The sequence below is a fragment of the Rhinolophus sinicus genome, linkage group LG07, assembly GCF_036562045.2.
Source record: "Rhinolophus sinicus isolate RSC01 linkage group LG07, ASM3656204v1, whole genome shotgun sequence".
NCBI lineage: Eukaryota > Metazoa > Chordata > Mammalia > Chiroptera > Rhinolophidae > Rhinolophus > Rhinolophus sinicus.
The window spans coordinates 41,567,754-41,570,633 of record NC_133757.1 but is presented as its reverse complement, the minus strand read 5'-3'; positions in this window follow the sequence as shown (position 1 = coordinate 41,570,633).

The window sequence follows — 2,880 nt, the reverse complement described above, 5'->3', positions numbered from 1 at the left end:
GCGATACTCCACAAAGAAGCCTGTTAGGGCCCTGCCTCTGGTCCCTAGCCCTGATGATTTCAGAGCTTGCTGGCCTGCTTAATTACCTCCTGCATTTCTTTGGCCACCAAAACCTCCTTTGCCTGCCCATGTGGCTCGTAAGTGTTCTTTTGTTCTATCGTGAGTGGGTATTTTGAAATTTACAAAGACAGCCAGCCATATTTAAATTGTCTTAGGAGTTATTATAATTCTTGATCTAGCAGTGTGGTTTAACTAATTTTCCCCTCAACCTCTCCATTACTTATGTGGGGTTCTTGAGAGCTGTCACCTACTGTATCCTAGACTTTTAGTAGATATTGAAGAAATAATGAACCAAACTTTCTCCTGAGAGAAAGTGTTCTTACCTTACAGGCATTTACTTTGTGAGGCCTGATGGGGCAAAGGATACTTAGAGAACAAGTACTTGAATATGGTATTCTTTCCTTTTCCCTGAATCTTACTACATATTTCAAAGGAAGCACTTATTGCTCCTGTTGAGAAGAGAGTATACCACATACTCATGCATGTTTTTGTTGGGCTTCGTCTGACAAGTCCAATTGGGTAAACCTGGGAGCCATCCTTCTCTCCTTAGAGGGCATTTCCATTTTGCTGTTCAACAAACGTTGTTGTACTTTTACAGGGTTTGAATGCCAGGCTAAGCAACATGGAACACATAAAACAGGTAAAAGGCACAGTTTCATGAAAGCGTTCATGGATCTAGGAACAGCAATTGAAATACCCCTTTTCAGGGTACATTTGGGTAGTTATACATTGTGTCCTGGAGAACAATCAGAAAATTAAATTGACTTTGGTAAGTTTGCTTGATTTTACAAATCTAATCTCAAGGGGGAAATGGCCTGTCTACAGAGATAAATGGTTAACCAATCTTAAAATAGTTTTTACTTTATTTTTACTTAGCCAACAAACATTCTCTTTTGGAGTTTTAACCTAATTTCCCAGAGTTGCCTGGCCTATCTCTCTCTTCTGATTTTAATGTTCTACCCAAGTCTTTAAACTCTCAGTTGGTTAATGTTTAATGCTCTCCAAGACCAGTATTTGATATTTACACTTTATTGGGCTAACCAAATTTGTAGAGCAAATTAAAAGTGTGCAGGTCTTTGGCAAGCCACGTTTAGATACGTGTTGCTCAGAAACCATCTCCTTTTTCAATACTGCATGCCCCAAATAGTTTCAATGAACTGTTCTCTTTTCCTGGAAATATCTGAAACTCTCTGCATTACTTTTGGGGAGCTATTACTTCCTAGATTTACATATGTCACAGCCACATAGACTTCTGTGTCCCGAAAGCATATCACAGCAGAGAGCTCCCTGTCTATGTGAAGTGAGAGCGTCAGCCACAGGTAACCTATTAAACCAGATTGCCCAAAGACCACAAAAAAGTACAGTGCAAAGGGAGCAGGAGAACTGGGAAGGGAGAATTTGTATGGAAGGAGGAGGGAGTAAGAATTGAAGAGCTGGTATATTTGCTTAAAAAAAAATACACCGATTCTGAGAAAATACACAGGTGTAATAACACACAGATTAGGTGAATGGCCATTACTGTAATTTCCTGAAGAAATATATTATTTTTCTTAGCCATGGGATTAATTTCATTCTCTTTTTGAACAAACTGAAAGGGGGGTATGGTATCGCACAACAGGCAGGGTTAGGGAAACCAAAGCTTGGGTTCTGGTCCAGCCAGGTCAGGGCTCCCGGTGTCACACTGGCCATGCCCCATCCTTCACCTCACTGGGCATCATCCATGAAAGACGAGAGGTGGCTATGCTCTCTGGAGTGTCTTTCAGTTCAGGAATTTTGGGATTCCATCCTATCTTTAGCCCCCATCATAAAATTCCTGGGGAGTGGAAGGTGGGACTTAAAACAATCTTCTAAAAGGACACAAATTTCACAAAGAATTGCCCAATAGACTACAACTTTAATTTTCCTCAAAGAGTGCATTGATTGTGGCTGGCTATTAATAATTCTTTCTTCATCTGTTCAAGCCAATATTCCCTTTCAGCTTTGCTGAGCGACACCGCTTTTTGACACAGAGTGAGACGATATTTAGAAGGGTTGGGGATTTAATCAGCAGATGAAAATGAGGAATCCCCAAACTGCAGGGTCACTGATGGGCTTTGGGGGTCAGGTTTCCTGGGGGTCAGATTTCCTCTGTTTCTTCAAGGCTACAGAGGGAGTCAGGTCAGGTCTGGAGAGATAGCTGCTTTCCTGGCACATCAGCAGTGGCTGAATACTGATGTGTTTAACAGTTGGACTTATTTTTAATCTACTGTATTAGGAGCACGAATTTAATCAAGAACAAAATGTTACCAATGTTGTTTTTTTGTTCCTGCGTATGCATATATCCTTAGCACTGTATTGCCTTCCCTTGTGCTAGAAAGCTCTCCATCTGACATCTGACTTATTTCATAACATTAGTTTTATTTTTTTAAGTTGCAAATATATGTGGAGGAAAATGAAAAACAAGGAGCTGAATTTCCACACAAAGCAGCCCCCCACCCCTCCACTTAAAGAAATAACTGCAGTACAGATTTTAACAATTAACATTCCTGCAGTGGATGTCGTTATGGATGGAGCTAATAAATGTTTTCAAACACTCCTCGGCTCAAATACACGTTCAGCTTATTTTCTGCCATTTGATGGCATGGGTGGGTTGAGACATTCCTCTAAGCTTTTCTTTTTTTTTTCCCCTCCTAGTCAAAGAAAGAGATCTTATCTATCTCCCTACCCACCCTAACTCCCCCCCTTTTTCTGCCCTCCCCACTCTGTTCTGTGCCTACTTTACTGAAACCCGACTTGCAGGTCAGCGGGCTGGTAACAGATTAATTTTACTCTGTGAGGAAC